The sequence below is a fragment of the Musca domestica genome, unplaced genomic scaffold (genome assembly GCF_030504385.1).
Source record: "Musca domestica strain aabys unplaced genomic scaffold, Musca_domestica.polishedcontigs.V.1.1 4, whole genome shotgun sequence".
Taxonomy (NCBI): domain Eukaryota; kingdom Metazoa; phylum Arthropoda; class Insecta; order Diptera; family Muscidae; genus Musca; species Musca domestica.
This window is the reverse complement of record NW_026712328.1, coordinates 8,150,117-8,167,580: the sequence shown is the minus strand read 5'-3', so window position 1 is coordinate 8,167,580 and position 17,464 is coordinate 8,150,117. Positions and strand designations below refer to the sequence as shown.

General features: G+C 33.2%; 1 protein-coding gene and 3 long non-coding RNA genes across 4 annotated transcripts in view; 1 reads left to right on the top strand and 3 right to left on the bottom strand.

The window, feature by feature from the left end:
* LOC101900639 (cytochrome P450 307a1) overlaps positions 1 to 17,464 on the top strand; it is a 596,593-nt gene that overhangs the window by 321,765 nt on the left and 257,364 nt on the right. The window lies entirely within an intron of this gene.
* On the bottom strand, positions 4,747 to 5,590 carry LOC131804184 (uncharacterized). Its single transcript, XR_009342935.1, has 3 exons — positions 5,466 to 5,590; positions 5,019 to 5,069; positions 4,747 to 4,957 (listed from the first exon to the last, which is right to left on the bottom strand). It is a non-coding gene; the product is annotated as an uncharacterized LOC131804184 (long non-coding RNA).
* LOC131804186 (uncharacterized) lies at positions 10,557 to 11,673 on the bottom strand. The gene is made up of 3 exons (XR_009342937.1): positions 11,276 to 11,673; positions 10,830 to 10,879; positions 10,557 to 10,768 (listed from the first exon to the last, which is right to left on the bottom strand). It is a non-coding gene; the product is annotated as an uncharacterized LOC131804186 (long non-coding RNA).
* LOC131804185 (uncharacterized) lies at positions 16,368 to 17,211 on the bottom strand. Its single transcript, XR_009342936.1, has 3 exons — positions 17,087 to 17,211; positions 16,640 to 16,690; positions 16,368 to 16,578 (listed from the first exon to the last, which is right to left on the bottom strand). It is a non-coding gene; the product is annotated as an uncharacterized LOC131804185 (long non-coding RNA).

The window sequence follows — 17,464 nt, the reverse complement described above, 5'->3', positions numbered from 1 at the left end:
TCCATTACGAACTTCAAATAACAAATTTTAAACAATTCCGGTTAATAATGTCGCTAAAATCATCAAAATACCGAATATAGGGAGGTACCGTTATATGGGGGCTTTACGAAGACGTGAACCTGCATGGCCCATTTACGAACTTGATGATGATTACAACAGACAGACAGACGGACATGGCTAGATCGACTTAGAAATTGGACGCTGTTCAAGAGTTAATATACCCTCCATAGTATTGTGGAGGGTACAAAAACATTAAGTTCAGCCGGGCCGAACTTTTAATACCCTCGACCATTCGGTTAAGAAAACACTTTTATGTAAAAGTATCAGAATTTAAACTTGTTCCACTTTAAACTACAAATACCTGTAATACCGTGGATAATGAAATAAAACTTTTAAAAAAAGCATGAAATGGGCGAAGCCGCTGAATGATGGGCATAGCAAAACGAGAATCTATATAGACAATGTTATGCTACAAGGATTGTTATCTATTGCGAGTCTTAAATACTAAATTTTAAACAACTACCACCTAATATAGGTGGATACCGTAATATGAGCGCTACCGGAAAACGTGGATATAGATATTCAATGTTCTGGAGAATAGGAGCTAGAACCCATTATGAACTACATACCAATTTTTAGACAAATTCCCGCAAAATATGTGGCAAAAATCATCAAAATACCGAATATTGGGAGGTACCGTTAAATGGGGCAATATGAAAACGTGGACATGTATATAATGTTATGCCAACGGAGGTAGAACCCGTTGCGAACTACAAATAAGATTTTTTGCAAATACGAGAAAAAATATGTCAAAAATCATAAAAATACAGAATATTGGAAGGTACCGTTATACGGTTGGTATACCGAAACGTGGACCGATATATCCAATATAGCAATACCAACCATATTAGGCACTATACAAATTGTTGTGCCAAATTTTGAAGCTTTATGTCAGATAATGTGGGCTGTCGTGATTTCAACAGAAGGACATCATCAAACCGACTAAGAATTGTGAATATATATATAGTTTATGCTATGTACGACGAATATTTTGGGATGTTACAAACGTAATGAAAAGGTTAATAGTAAACCTACCTTTTCAAGGTGGAGGGTATAAAAATTGCGCATGCAGGCCCACGTCTTCGAATATGCCCCATATAACGGTACCTTCCGATATTCTGTACATTGATGATTTTAGCAACATTTTTGGCCGGAATTGTTTCAAATTGTTATTCTGTAAATGTTCTTTCCACATCCCATCTTACAACCATTAGTATAGACAGCTATAGCATATAAAGGTTGTCACAGATTTTGACTTCGCTTCCACCATTTTTAAGTTTTCTAAGATTTCAGTAAAGTTGGTACAACTACCAAACAAAAACAAATAATTGCATCATGTACACACTTAATTATATGCCGTTTAAGACCTTTTTACATTCAGAGTTCTGCAAGAGTGGCGTGCGATTAAGCCGATGTATTTAGTCTGCTATTGAGCATAGTATCAGTGCATTCCGTAAGGAGCTAGGCGACACCAAGTTTTGCGAGAGAGAGTTATAAATGGATTCGATGGATGACACTCATATTTTTCTTGGTGTGACCTATGACGTCATGCTGTACCATTTCAGCGCATTTGCTTTTATATAATAATACATTTAACCTTTATAGGGGTTTTAGTATAAAGGAGTGTTTTAATAGAAATATAAAGAAAGGAGACTCAGCTTTGGAAATGTAAGTGACGGTGACTTCCCTCCACGGATTTGGTAATTAATTCCTTAAAACAATCTGTTAAAATTATAAAAATAACGAATATAGCCGTTATATTGGTGTATATACGAGTGGCGTGCGATTAGGCCGATATATTTATTCTGCTGATAAGCATAGTATCAGTGTATTCTGTAAGGAGCTGGGCGACACGAAGTTTTGCGAGAGAGAGTTATAAATGGATTCGATGGATGACACTCATATTTTTTTTGGTGTGACCTATGACGTCATGCTGTACCATTTCAGCGCATTTGCTTTTATATAGATATACTTTTAACCTTTATAGGGGTTTTAGTATAAAGGAGTGTTTTAAAAGAAATAGAAAGATAGGAGACTAATTGGTCTGAAGTCGGGTGTGAATAACTTGGTTTCTCAGCTTTGGAAATGTAAGTGACGGCGACTTCCCTCCACAGTAGCGAACATTGCAATAGACACAGGACTTAATCCTTAGAAATCGGTCCTAGAATCGAATCTAAAATGACAACTAAATTATAACACCATCTTGTGGCACATCGGCATTCGTTTTGAGCCAAAATTGGCATTGTTGCAAATGGGAATAAAGTCGTAAACTCTATCACATTCTTTCGTTCGGAGTGAACAATAATAAATAAAACTTTTAAAAAAAGCATGAAATGGGCGAAGCCGCTGAATGATGGGCATACCAAAACGAGAATCTATATAGACAATATTATGCTACAAGGATTGTTATCTATTGCGAGTCTTAAATGCTAAATTTTAAACAACTACCACCTAATATAGGTGGATACCGTAATATGAGCGCTACTGGAAAACGTGGATATAGATATTCAATGTTCTGGAGAACAGGAGCTAGAACCCATTATGAACTACATACCAATTTTTAGACAAATTCGGCAAAATATGTGGCAAAAATCATCAAAATACCGAATATTGGGAGGTACCGTTAAATGGGGCAATATGAAAACGTGGACATGTATATAATGTTATGCCAACGGAGGTAGAACCCGTTGCGAACTACAAATAAGATTTTTTGCAAATACGAGAAAAAATATGTCAAAAATCATAAAAATACAGAATATTGGAAGGTACCGTTATACGGTTGGTATACCGAAACGTGGACCGATATATCCAATATAGCAATACCAACCATATTAGGCACTATACAAATTGTTGTGCCAAATTTTGAAGCTTTATGTCAGATAATGTGGGCTGTCGTGATTTCAACAGACGGACATCATCAAACCGACTAAGAATTGTGAATATATATATAGTTTATGCTATGTACGACGAATATTTTGGGATGTTACAAACGTAATGAAAAGGTTAATAGTAAACCTACCTTTTCAAGGTGGAGGGTATAAAAATTGCGCATGCAGGCCCACGTCTTCGAATATGCCCCATATAACGGTACCTTCCGATATTCTGTACATTGATGATTTTAGCAACATTTTTGGCCGGAATTGTTTCAAATTGTTATTCTGTAAATGTTCTTTCCACATCCCATCTTACAACCATTAGTATAGACAGCTATAGCATATAAAGGTTGTCACAGATTTTGACTTCGCTTCCACCATTTTTAAGTTTTCTAAGATTTCAATAAAGTTGGTACAACTACCAAACAAAAACAAATAATTGCATCATGTACACACTTAATTATATGCCGTTTAAGACCTTTTTACATTCAGAGTTCTGCAAGAGTGGCGTGCGATTAAGCCGATGTATTTAGTCTGCTATTGAGCATAGTATCAGTGCATTCCGTAAGGAGCTAGGCGACACCAAGTTTTGCGAGAGAGAGTTATAAATGGATTCGATGGATGACACTCATATTTTTCTTGGTGTGACCTATGACGTCATGCTGTACCATTTCAGCGGATTTGCTTTTATATAATAATACATTTAACCTTTATAGGGGTTTTAGTATAAAGGAGTGTTTTAATAGAAATATAAAGAAAGGAGACTCAGCTTTGGAAATGTAAGTGACGGTGACTTCCCTCCACGGATTTGGTAATTAATTCCTTAAAACAATCTGTTAAAATTATAAAAATAACGAATATAGCCGTTATATTGGTGTATATACGAGTGGCGTGCGATTAGGCCGATATATTTATTCTGCTGATAAGCATAGTATCAGTGCATTCTGTAAGGAGCTGGGCGACACGAAGTTTTGCGAGAGAGAGTTATAAATGGATTCGATGGATGACACTCATATTTTTTTTGGTGTGACCTATGACGTCATGCTGTACCATTTCAGCGCATTTGCTTTTATATAGATATACTTTTAACCTTTATAGGGGTTTTAGTATAAAGGAGTGTTTTAAAAGAAATAGAAAGATAGGAGACTAATTGGTCTGAAGTCGGGTGTGAATAACTTGGTTTCTCAGCTTTGGAAATGTAAGTGACGGCGACTTCCCTCCACAGTAGCGAACATTGCAATAGACACAGGACTTAATCCTTAGAAATCGGTCCTAGAATCGAATCTAAAATGACAACTAAATTATAACACCATCTTGTGGCACATCGGCATTCGTTTTTGAGCCAAAATTGGCATTGATGCAAATGGGAATAAAGTCATAAACTCTATCACATTCTTTCGTCCGGAGGGAACAATAATAACTAAAATATAGGCAGTAAATTTTAAAACATATTCTTTGAAGCAAGTTAGAATGATTAAATCTACACAGAGAAAAAAATTAACCTTATACAAGGTTAGCTTAACCATAAATAAACATGATTTGGAGTCTACGTTATGTACGGTTAATTTAAACATTTTCTTGTTGACTGGTATTTAAAAATAATCATCGTTAATTTAGCTATTCCATGATTGACTTTTTTAACCACGAAAATTGTTGATATTGAAAAAAAATTGTTGTTTTAACAATGCACTGTTAAATTTTTGTAACCATGAGAATTGTTAATAATAACATTTCATAGTCAGTTTGTCTAAACAGTTCATATGATAATTTTTAATAATAAATTAAACTTTGTTTGAATAAAACAAGAAAAATGTAATTTTTACAAGTTTATTTATTATTTATTTATTAATACCGCATATTTCTAAAATATGTATTTCCATTACAAATTGTATGTATATTTAAGGGAGGGCTGGTAAAGAAAGATATATGTTTAATATAAATTTTATTTTTTAACGCCTTACCGAGTGATTTTAAATTATATTCCTCAGCCATTGTGAAAAAAACTACAAAACGCCAAACACCGACTGCAAAAACAGAAGAAGAAACTAGTAGTTAATAAAAGCAAATAGTATTGTCACAACTTACCAAAAATGTACGCACGAGCACCCAAAAAAAAGACACCAGAGAAAAAAACAACTGAGAAGAAAAAACAAAAAGATATACATAAATATGAACACTGTCGCTTCAACAACAACAACGTACATTTGGTGACAAATGCATACGCTAATGTACGTCGTAGCAGCCACAAGCAAAGACAAAAAGAACACATATGTATGAATAAACACTCACACATTATTTCTCTCCTCATTTTTGCTTGTCGCTGCATATACGTTGTTGTTGCTTGTTTTTTTCATGTATTACCGTTATTTTTGTTTCTTTATTGTAATTTATAGTTTATTTGATAGACAAATCTGATACAATTTGAATATATCAATAACACATTACTATGTTGAAATAGTATCAGGGTTTTCTATTAAAACAAATACAAATTACAATCAAATATATTTGTTAATTTCACCAGCTTTTACTTACCTTTATACCAAGCACTATTCCCACGAGCACGTGCACTACTCCCTTGCACTATTCAACACCAACTAAAGAAGTGATTGTCTATTTGATCTTTCTTACACATATTCAGACCACAGAAAGAGATTCGATAAAGAGGAGGAGGGGGAATGTGACACTCACATTCGTTGCAACTTCGTATATTGTAATATTGAACTTCGTCAAACACAAAGCAGTTCAAAATTGTTGACCACAACAGAGCCGAAGGCTCTTTAAATTTTTATGTATCTCTCACATTTTTCCGTCTCTCTCAAAAAACAAAAACCTTATACAACGTTAATTAAACTATTTTTCATCTACATTTGACCTTATATAACGTTATTTTGTGTTTGTAATCTCAAACATTTACCATGAAAAAATTAACCATGCACATGGTTAAAAAAGTCATTGTATTTTCGGCTCTGTGTATATCTATAAAAGAGGAAAATGTTTGTATGTTTGTTTTTTTGTTTGTTTGTAATTTATGGACTCGAAAACCGCTGAATAGATTTTCCTCAAAATTTCCATATATACTGCAACATCGCCTGAAAGTAACATAGGCTATATACATTTTTGAATTTCCACTTGGAACTGGAGATATAGCATCAGAATCGGATTTTATATGCACATATCTATTGATTGGTTGAAGATACAGTCTCCAAATTTGGAATGTGTAACGGAATTTGGAACAAAAATAAGTTTGCCAAACTATATTGTAATCGGTTCAGATTTGGATATAGCTTCCATATATATTTTCGACCGATTTCGTTCATTTGATGCCTCAAACACAATATGAATGTTCGATTCCAATGAAATTTGGAATGTGTGACGGGATTTGATCCGAAAATAAATTTGTCAAATTATATTGAAATCGGTTCAGATTTTGATATAGCTCCCATATATATTTTCGGCCGATTTCAAGCATTTGATGCACCAAACACGATATGTATTTCCAATTGTAATGAAATTTAAAATAAGTAACGGAATTGGGAGCAAAAATTAATTTGTCAAATTATATTGAAATCGGTTCAGATTTGGATATAGCTCCCATATATATTTTCGACTGATTCCATGTATTTGATGCACCATACACGATATGTATGTTCGATTCAAAAGAAATTTAGAATAAGTAACGGGATTTTGATTAGAAAATAAATTAGTCAAATTAAATTGAAATCGGTTCAGATTTGGATATAGCTCCCATATATATTTTCCGCCGATTTCACATATTTGATGCACAAAACACGATACGTATTTCCGATTCCAATGAAATTCGGCATGAGTGGCTAAATTTGGTACAAAAATAAATTTGACAAATTATATTCAAATACGCTCAGATTTGATTATAGCTCCCATATATATAATCAGCCGATTTCATATATTTGATGCACCCAAAGCGAGAGAGACAAAATCTGGCACCAGCAAAAATTGCCAAATTATATTGAAATCAGTTGAGGTTTGGATATAGCTAACATATATATTTCGGCCGATTTCATACATATTATGCACCAAACACGATATATATGACCGATTCCAATGAAATTCAGAATGTGTGGCGGAATTTGGTTATAATAATAAATATATTCTCGGCCGATTTCACATATTTGACGCACCAATTTCAATGAAATATGAAAGGTGTGGCGGAGTTTGGTGTAAAAGTAATTTTTTTAAAATTATATTTAAATCGGATCAGATTGGGATATGATTTTAATAAGAACCATTGATCCACAACGCCTTAGGCTAACACTAAAAAACAACACAACAATTTATTTGAAATACGCTTATTACAGCGAAGTATGTTGCTATCTCGAATTCAATAATAGCGATAGAAAAACCACTCTACTTAAAAAAATTGCAGTTTCCTGCACGCTTGGTATTTGCTATGAAATAAATAAATCCAAAGGACAAACCCTTCGTGTATGCATGTCATTTTACTGCTTATGTAATGATTTTGTTTATTAACGCATTAAATTAGTGCAATATTTTTTTTTAATTTTTAAATTTGTTTTTCTTTATCCAACATATATTCGTAAATAAAATTTTGAATGCATATAAAATCAAAAGGGGTAGCGAAGCGCACCGGGTTCAGCTAGTCAAGTCTATAAAGAGGAATATTACAAGTTCTTCAAAAAGTTTTTTGACGGTTATATCTATGCCTTCCACAGTCCACTTCTGTGAGACTCTCAACATTGGTAAAATTTGGCCAAGGCCGAAGGATATCGGAAAGCAAGAATCGTAAGTATGTGTCTACTAACTGAAATTAGTTAATTATCGTTCTAAAAGTTGCCCAAGTTGTCTAGATAACATCTGGTGTCAATCTTTGTTGAATTCTTCTGCCGAAAGTTTTATTAGTTTAAAGCGAAACTTCTTCCAATAAGACATACAAACAAAGGAACGGATTTAGAAATTAATTCTTTAAAAAAATATGTTAAAATTATAAAAATACTGAATATAGCCGTTATATTGGTGTATATACGACGTGGACCTATATAGGCGTTGTTTGTCATAAGTCATTACAATATTCAAATTCGAAACTTGAAATAAACGGTACCTAAAACCGTAAAAATACCGAATATACGGAGGTACCGTTATATGGGGCCTATGCGAAGACATGGACCTGCACAGACCTGCAGTAGTATCCATTACGAACTTCAAATACCAAATTTTAAACAATTCCGGTTATTAATGTCGCTAAAATCATCAAATACCGAATATAGGGAGGTACCGTTATATGGGGGCTTTACGAAGACGTGAACCTGCATGGCCCATTTACGAACTTGATGATGATTACAACAGACAGACATGGCTAAATCGACTTAGAATTTGACGCTGTTCAAGAGTTAATATACAGTAGCGAACATTGGTGCATATACGACGTTTACCTATATAGGCATTGTTTGTCATAAGTCATTACAATATTCAAATTCGAACAGACGTGCATGGTTAAATCTACTTAGAATTTGACGCTGTTCAAGAGTTAATATACCCTCCATAGTATTGTGGGGGGTACAAAAACATTAAGTTTAGCCGGGCCGAACTTTTAATACCCTCGACCATTGGTTAAGAAAACATTTTATGTAAAAGTATCAGAATTTAAACTTGTTTCGCTTTAAACTACACATACCTGTAATACCGTGGATAATGTAATAAAACTTTAAAAAAAAGCATGAAATGGGCGAAGCCGCTGAATGTTGGGCATATATCCAATATAGCAATACCAACCATATTAGGCACTATACAAATTGTTGTGCCAAATTTTGAAGCTTTATGTCAGATAATGTGGGCTGTCGTGATTTCAACAGACGGACATCATCAAACCGACTAAGAATTGTGAATATATATATAGTTTATGCTATGTACGACGAATATTTTGGGATGTTACAAACGTAATGAAAAGGTTAATAGTAACCTACCTTTTCAAGGTGGAGGGTATAAAAATTGCGCATGCAGGCCCACGTCTTCGAATATGCCCCATATAACGGTACCTTCCGATATTCTGTACATTGATGATTTTAGCAACATTTTTGGCCGGAATTGTTTCAAATTGTTATTCTGTAAATGTTCTTTCCACATCCCATCTTACAACCATTAGTATAGACAGCTATAGCATATAAAGGTTGTCACAGATTTTGACTTCGCTTCCACCATTTTTAAGTTTTCTAAGATTTCAATAAAGTTGGTACAACTACCAAACAAAAACAAATAATTGCATCATGTACACACTTAATTATATGCCGTTTAAGACCTTTTTACATTCAGAGTTCTGCAAGAGTGGCGTGCGATTAAGCCGATGTATTTAGTCTGCTATTGAGCATAGTATCAGTGCATTCCGTAAGGAGCTAGGCGACACCAAGTTTTGCGAGAGAGAGTTATAAATGGATTCGATGGATGACACTCATATTTTTCTTGGTGTGACCTATGACGTCATGCTGTACCATTTCAGCGGATTTGCTTTTATATAATAATACATTTAACCTTTATAGGGGTTTTAGTATAAAGGAGTGTTTTAATAGAAATATAAAGAAAGGAGACTCAGCTTTGGAAATGTAAGTGACGGTGACTTCCCTCCACGGATTTGGTAATTAATTCCTTAAAACAATCTGTTAAAATTATAAAAATAACGAATATAGCCGTTATATTGGTGTATATACGAGTGGCGTGCGATTAGGCCGATATATTTATTCTGCTGATAAGCATAGTATCAGTGCATTCTGTAAGGAGCTGGGCGACACGAAGTTTTGCGAGAGAGAGTTATAAATGGATTCGATGGATGACACTCATATTTTTTTTGGTGTGACCTATGACGTCATGCTGTACCATTTCAGCGCATTTGCTTTATATAGATATACTTTTAACCTTTATAGGGGTTTTAGTATAAAGGAGTGTTTTAAAAGAAATAGAAAGATAGGAGACTAATTGGTCTGAAGTCGGGTGTGAATAACTTGGTTTCTCAGCTTTGGAAATGTAAGTGACGGCGACTTCCCTCCACAGTAGCGAACATTGCAATAGACACAGGACTTAATCCTTAGAAATCGGTCCTAGAATCGAATCTAAAATGACAACTAAATTATAACACCATCTTGTGGCACATCGGCATTCGTTTTTGAGCCAAAATTGGCATTGATGCAAATGGGAATAAAGTCATAAACTCTATCACATTCTTTCGTCCGGAGGGAACAATAATAACTAAAATATAGGCAGTAAATTTTAAAACATATTCTTTGAAGCAAGTTAGAATGATTATATCTACACAGAGAAAAAAATTAACCTTATACAAGGTTAGCTTAACCATAAATAAACATGATTTGGAGTCTACGTTATGTACGGTTAATTTAAACATTTTCTTGTTGACTGGTATTTAAAAATAATCATCGTTAATTTAGCTATTCCATGATTGACTTTTTTAACCACGAAAATTGTTGATATTGAAAAAAAATTGTTGTTTTAACAATGCACTGTTAAATTTTTGTAACCATGAGAATTGTTAATAATAACATTTCATAGTCAGTTTGTCTAAACAGTTCATATGATAATTTTTAATAATAAATTAAACTTTGTTTGAATAAAACAAGAAAAATGTAATTTTTACAAGTTTATTTATTATTTATTTATTAATACCGCATATTTCTAAAATATGTATTTCCATTACAAATTGTATGTATATTTAAGGGAGGGCTGGTAAAGAAAGATATATGTTTAATATAAATTTTATTTTTTAACGCCTTACCGAGTGATTTTAAATTATATTCCTCAGCCATTGTGAAAAAAAACTACAAAACGCCAAACACCGACTGCAAAAACAGAAGAAGAAACTAGTAGTTAATAAAAGCAAATAGTATTGTCACAACTTACCAAAAATGTACGCACGAGCACCCAAAAAAAGACACCAGAGAAAAAAACAACTGAGAAGAAAAAACAAAAAGATATACATAAATATGAACACTGTCGCTTCAACAACAACAACGTACATTTGGTGACAAATGCATACGCTAATGTACGTCGTAGCAGCCACAAGCAAAGACAAAAAGAACACATATGTATGAATAAACACTCACACATTATTTCTCTCCTCATTTTTGCTTGTCGCTGCATATACGTTGTTGTTGCTTGTTTTTTTCATGTATTACCGTTATTTTTGTTTCTTTATTGTAATTTATAGTTTATTTGATAGACAAATCTGATACAATTTGAATATATCAATAACACATTACTATGTTGAAATAGTATCAGGGTTTTCTATTAAAACAAATACAAATTACAATCAAATATATTTGTTAATTTCACCAGCTTTTACTTACCTTTATACCAAGCACTATTCCCACGAGCACGTGCACTACTCCCTTGCACTATTCAACACCAACTAAAGAAGTGATTGTCTATTTGATCTTTCTTACACATATTCAGACCACAGAAAGAGATTCGATAAAGAGGAGGAGGGGGAATGTGACACTCACATTCGTTGCAACTTCGTATATTGTAATATTGAACTTCGTCAAACACAAAGCAGTTCAAAATTGTTGACCACAACAGAGCCGAAGGCTCTTTAAATTTTTATGTATCTCTCACATTTTTCCGTCTCTCTCAAAAAACAAAAACCTTATACAACGTTAATTAAACTATTTTTCATCTACATTTGACCTTATATAACGTTATTTTGTGTTTGTAATCTCAAACATTTACCATGAAAAAATTAACCATGCACATGGTTAAAAAAGTCATTGTATTTTCGGCTCTGTGTATATCTATAAAAGAGGAAAATGTTTGTATGTTTGTTTTTTTGTTTGTTTGTAATTTATGGACTCGAAAACCGCTGAATAGATTTTCCTCAAAATTTCCATATATACTGCAACATCGCCTGAAAGTAACATAGGCTATATACATTTTTGAATTTCCACTTGGAACTGGAGATATAGCATCAGAATCGGATTTTATATGCACATATCTATTGATTGGTTGAAGATACAGTCTCCAAATTTGGAATGTGTAACGGAATTTGGAACAAAAATAAGTTTGCCAAACTATATTGTAATCGGTTCAGATTTGGATATAGCTTCCATATATATTTTCGACCGATTTCGTTCATTTGATGCCTCAAACACAATATGAATGTTCGATTCCAATGAAATTTGGAATGTGTGACGGGATTTGATCCGAAAATAAATTTGTCAAATTATATTGAAATCGGTTCAGATTTTGATATAGCTCCCATATATATTTTCGGCCGATTTCAAGCATTTGATGCACCAAACACGATATGTATTTCCAATTGTAATGAAATTTAAAATAAGTAACGGAATTGGGAGCAAAAATTAATTTGTCAAATTATATTGAAATCGGTTCAGATTTGGATATAGCTCCCATATATATTTTCGACTGATTCCATGTATTTGATGCACCATACACGATATGTATGTTCGATTCAAAAGAAATTTAGAATAAGTAACGGGATTTTGATTAGAAAATAAATTAGTCAAATTAAATTGAAATCGGTTCAGATTTGGATATAGCTCCCATATATATTTTCCGCCGATTTCACATATTTGATGCACAAAACACGATACGTATTTCCGATTCCAATGAAATTCGGCATGAGTGGCTAAATTTGGTACAAAAATAAATTTGACAAATTATATTCAAATACGCTCAGATTTGATTATAGCTCCCATATATATAATCAGCCGATTTCATATATTTGATGCACCCAAAGCGAGAGAGACAAAATCTGGCACCAGCAAAAATTGCCAAATTATATTGAAATCAGTTGAGGTTTGGATATAGCTAACATATATATTTCGGCCGATTTCATACATATTATGCACCAAACACGATATATATGACCGATTCCAATGAAATTCAGAATGTGTGGCGGAATTTGGTTATAATAATAAATATATTCTCGGCCGATTTCACATATTTGACGCACCAATTTCAATGAAATATGAAAGGTGTGGCGGAGTTTGGTGTAAAAGTAATTTTTTTAAAATTATATTTAAATCGGATCAGATTGGGATATGATTTTAATAAGAACCATTGATCCACAACGCCTTAGGCTAACACTAAAAAACAACACAACAATTTATTTGAAATACGCTTATTACAGCGAAGTATGTTGCTATCTCGAATTCAATAATAGCGATAGAAAAACCACTCTACTTAAAAAAATTGCAGTTTCCTGCACGCTTGGTATTTGCTATGAAATAAATAAATCCAAAGGACAAACCCTTCGTGTATGCATGTCATTTTACTGCTTATGTAATGATTTTGTTTATTAACGCATTAAATTAGTGCAATATTTTTTTTAATTTTTAAATTTGTTTTTCTTTATCCAACATATATTCGTAAATAAAATTTTGAATGCATATAAAATCAAAAGGGGTAGCGAAGCGCACCGGGTTCAGCTAGTCAAGTCTATAAAGAGGAATATTACAAGTTCTTCAAAAAGTTTTTTGACGGTTATATCTATGCCTTCCACAGTCCACTTCTGTGAGACTCTCAACATTGGTAAAATTTGGCCAAGGCCGAAGGATATCGGAAAGCAAGAATCGTAAGTATGTGTCTACTAACTGAAATTAGTTAATTATCGTTCTAAAAGTTGCCCAAGTTGTCTAGATAACATCTGGTGTCAATCTTTGTTGAATTCTTCTGCCGAAAGTTTTATTAGTTTAAAGCGAAACTTCTTCCAATAAGACATACAAACAAAGGAACGGATTTAGAAATTAATTCTTTAAAAAAATATGTTAAAATTATAAAAATACTGAATATAGCCGTTATATTGGTGTATATACGACGTGGACCTATATAGGCGTTGTTTGTCATAAGTCATTACAATATTCAAATTCGAAACTTGAAATAAACGGTACCTAAAACCGTAAAAATACCGAATATACGGAGGTACCGTTATATGGGGCCTATGCGAAGACATGGACCTGCACAGACCTGCAGTAGTATCCATTACGAACTTCAAATACCAAATTTTAAACAATTCCGGTTATTAATGTCGCTAAAATCATCAAATACCGAATATAGGGAGGTACCGTTATATGGGGGCTTTACGAAGACGTGAACCTGCATGGCCCATTTACGAACTTGATGATGATTACAACAGACAGACATGGCTAAATCGACTTAGAATTTGACGCTGTTCAAGAGTTAATATACAGTAGCGAACATTGGTGCATATACGACGTTTACCTATATAGGCATTGTTTGTCATAAGTCATTACAATATTCAAATTCGAACAGACGTGCATGGTTAAATCTACTTAGAATTTGACGCTGTTCAAGAGTTAATATACCCTCCATAGTATTGTGGGGGGTACAAAAACATTAAGTTTAGCCGGGCCGAACTTTTAATACCCTCGACCATTGGTTAAGAAAACATTTTATGTAAAAGTATCAGAATTTAAACTTGTTTCGCTTTAAACTACACATACCTGTAATACCGTGGATAATGTAATAAAACTTTAAAAAAAAGCATGAAATGGGCGAAGCCGCTGAATGTTGGGCATATATCCAATATAGCAATACCAACCATATTAGGCACTATACAAATTGTTGTGCCAAATTTTGAAGCTTTATGTCAGATAATGTGGGCTGTCGTGATTTCAACAGACGGACATCATCAAACCGACTAAGAATTGTGAATATATATATAGTTTATGCTATGTACGACGAATATTTTGGGATGTTACAAACGTAATGAAAAGGTTAATAGTAAACCTACCTTTTCAAGGTGGAGGGTATAAAAATTGCGCATGCAGGCCCACGTCTTCGAATATGCCCCATATAACGGTACCTTCCGATATTCTGTACATTGATGATTTTAGCAACATTTTTGGCCGGAATTGTTTCAAATTGTTATTCTGTAAATGTTCTTTCCACATCCCATCTTACAACCATTAGTATAGACAGCTATAGCATATAAAGGTTGTCACAGATTTTGACTTCGCTTCCACCATTTTTAAGTTTTCTAAGATTTCAATAAAGTTGGTACAACTACCAAACAAAAACAAATAATTGCATCATGTACACACTTAATTATATGCCGTTTAAGACCTTTTTACATTCAGAGTTCTGCAAGAGTGGCGTGCGATTAAGCCGATGTATTTAGTCTGCTATTGAGCATAGTATCAGTGCATTCCGTAAGGAGCTAGGCGACACCAAGTTTTGCGAGAGAGAGTTATAAATGGATTCGATGGATGACACTCATATTTTTCTTGGTGTGACCTATGACGTCATGCTGTACCATTTCAGCGGATTTGCTTTTATATAATAATACATTTAACCTTTATAGGGGTTTTAGTATAAAGGAGTGTTTTAATAGAAATATAAAGAAAGGAGACTCAGCTTTGGAAATGTAAGTGACGGTGACTTCCCTCCACGGATTTGGTAATTAATTCCTTAAAACAATCTGTTAAAATTATAAAAATAACGAATATAGCCGTTATATTGGTGTATATACGAGTGGCGTGCGATTAGGCCGATATATTTATTCTGCTGATAAGCATAGTATCAGTGCATTCTGTAAGGAGCTGGGCGACACGAAGTTTTGCGAGAGAGAGTTATAAATGGATTCGATGGATGACACTCATATTTTTTTTGGTGTGACCTATGACGTCATGCTGTACCATTTCAGCGCATTTGCTTTTATATAGATATACTTTTAACCTTTATAGGGGTTTTAGTATAAAGGAGTGTTTTAAAAGAAATAGAAAGATAGGAGACTAATTGGTCTGAAGTCGGGTGTGAATAACTTGGTTTCTCAGCTTTGGAAATGTAAGTGACGGCGACTTCCCTCCACAGTAGCGAACATTGCAATAGACACAGGACTTAATCCTTAGAAATCGGTCCTAGAATCGAATCTAAAATGACAACTAAATTATAACACCATCTTGTGGCACATCGGCATTCGTTTTTGAGCCAAAATTGGCATTGATGCAAATGGGAATAAAGTCATAAACTCTATCACATTCTTTCGTCCGGAGGGAACAATAATAACTAAAATATAGGCAGTAAATTTTAAAACATATTCTTTGAAGCAAGTTAGAATGATTATATCTACACAGAGAAAAAAATTAACCTTATACAAGGTTAGCTTAACCATAAATAAACATGATTTGGAGTCTACGTTATGTACGGTTAATTTAAACATTTTCTTGTTGACTGGTATTTAAAAATAATCATCGTTAATTTAGCTATTCCATGATTGACTTTTTTAACCACGAAAATTGTTGATATTGAAAAAAAATTGTTGTTTTAACAATGCACTGTTAAATTTTTGTAACCATGAGAATTGTTAATAATAACATTTCATAGTCAGTTTGTCTAAACAGTTCATATGATAATTTTTAATAATAAATTAAACTTTGTTTGAATAAAACAAGAAAAATGTAATTTTTACAAGTTTATTTATTATTTATTTATTAATACCGCATATTTCTAAAATATGTATTTCCATTACAAATTGTATGTATATTTAAGGGAGGGCTGGTAAAGAAAGATATATGTTTAATATAAATTTTATTTTTTAACGCCTTACCGAGTGATTTTAAATTATATTCCTCAGCCATTGTGAAAAAAACTACAAAACGCCAAACACCGACTGCAAAAACAGAAGAAGAAACTAGTAGTTAATAAAAGCAAATAGTATTGTCACAACTTACCAAAAATGTACGCACGAGCACCCAAAAAAAAGACACCAGAGAAAAAAACAACTGAGAAGAAAAAACAAAAAGATATACATAAATATGAACACTGTCGCTTCAACAACAACAACGTACATTTGGTGACAAATGCATACGCTAATGTACGTCGTAGCAGCCACAAGCAAAGACAAAAAGAACACATATGTATGAATAAACACTCACACATTATTTCTCTCCTCATTTTTGCTTGTCGCTGCATATACGTTGTTGTTGCTTGTTTTTTTCATGTATTACCGTTATTTTTGTTTCTTTATTGTAATTTATAGTTTATTTGATAGACAAATCTGATACAATTTGAATATATCAATAACACATTACTATGTTGAAATAGTATCAGGGTTTTCTATTAAAACAAATACAAATTACAATCAAATATATTTGTTAATTTCACCAGCTTTTACTTACCTTTATACCAAGCACTATTCCCACGAGCACGTGCACTACTCCCTTGCACTATTCAACACCAACTAAAGAAGTGATTGTCTATTTGATCTTTCTTACACATATTCAGACCACAGAAAGAGATTCGATAAAGAGGAGGAGGGGGAATGTGACACTCACATTCGTTGCAACTTCGTATATTGTAATATTGAACTTCGTCAAACACAAAGCAGTTCAAAATTGTTGACCACAACAGAGCCGAAGGCTCTTTAAATTTTTATGTATCTCTCACATTTTTCCGTCTCTCTCAAAAAACAAAAACCTTATACAACGTTAATTAAACTATTTTTCATCTACATTTGACCTTATATAACGTTATTTTGTGTTTGTAATCTCAAACAT